We start from the raw sequence: 681 nt of genomic DNA on the forward strand, positions 1-681 counted from the left end.
CACACACACACACACATACACTCTCTCACACACTCTCTCTCTCACACACACACACACTCACACTCGCACACACACACACACATCAACCCGTTGACTTTACTGATGCTTCATATACGTGTTAATCGGTATGTATTATATTTGATATATATAGTCAAACCCAAATTTATTCAGACACCTTTATCACATTATCACAGTTTATTCACTATAGTTTAGAAAATGGTAATAAAATATATGACAAGAACTCAGAAAGGTATGTAATGAATTCAGCTGTGAAATATAAGAAAACAATTAGATAAAACCAATCTAGCTCAACCGATTATCAAGCAGTGCTTCATTTAGTTCAGTCTGTGGTGTAAAAAGATCGCATTAGCAATTAAAGGTCCTGAACTGAAAAGGTAACTGAAACAGGAAGACAGAGCGGGACATATCAAGCAGCCCCGCCCCTTTTTAAAATAGCCAATAGCGTTCGTTTATATCACAGCTTGGGCTAGAGCTGTTCAGAGCCGTTGAGCTCCGTAAAGCCACATTTGACAGCCGCAATCTCATCCATATTGCTATAAAATATAGCATTCTGTGTAGAATTCAAATAGCTCCGATACATTGTGTGGTCTGCGCCGACTCGCGCATGTGATCCGCTCCGTGCTATCGTGTCTCTGGACCGGAGCAGAGTGTGTGTGCGGT

At 40.8% G+C, this 681-nt stretch overlaps 1 protein-coding gene across 1 annotated transcript in view; it reads left to right on the top strand.

Annotated features, from left to right (window-relative positions):
- tmem214 (transmembrane protein 214) overlaps positions 1-681 on the top strand; it is a 14,273-nt gene that overhangs the window by 8,755 nt on the left and 4,837 nt on the right. The window lies entirely within an intron of this gene.

The sequence above is a fragment of the Sinocyclocheilus anshuiensis genome, unplaced genomic scaffold (assembly GCF_001515605.1).
Source record: "Sinocyclocheilus anshuiensis isolate Anshui unplaced genomic scaffold, SAMN03320099.WGS_v1.1 scaffold1422, whole genome shotgun sequence".
Taxonomy (NCBI): domain Eukaryota; kingdom Metazoa; phylum Chordata; class Actinopteri; order Cypriniformes; family Cyprinidae; genus Sinocyclocheilus; species Sinocyclocheilus anshuiensis.